Below are 210 nucleotides of genomic sequence, written 5' to 3'. Positions count from 1 at the left end.
ACATGAGTACAGATTTAATAATTTGTACCCTACCGGCATATGAAAGTGTCATTCCCTCCCAACCAGCAATACATTTATCGATTTTCACCAATAATGGTTGACAATCAGCAATAGTTAATCTGGAGGATAATAGAGGTAGACCTAAATACCTCAGTGGAAGGAGACCCTCCTGAAATCCAAGTGCTTCCAGCATCTCCTCACGTAAACCCT

General features: G+C 41.0%; 1 protein-coding gene across 1 annotated transcript in view; it reads left to right on the top strand.

Moving 5' to 3' along the window:
* LOC105165892 overlaps positions 1-210 on the top strand; it is a 24,825-nt gene that overhangs the window by 2,565 nt on the left and 22,050 nt on the right. The window lies entirely within an intron of this gene.

The sequence above is a fragment of the Sesamum indicum genome, linkage group LG7 (assembly GCF_000512975.1).
Source record: "Sesamum indicum cultivar Zhongzhi No. 13 linkage group LG7, S_indicum_v1.0, whole genome shotgun sequence".
NCBI lineage: Eukaryota > Viridiplantae > Streptophyta > Magnoliopsida > Lamiales > Pedaliaceae > Sesamum > Sesamum indicum.
Note: the sequence above shows the minus strand (reverse complement) of the source record. Positions and strands in the feature narration are given on the sequence as shown.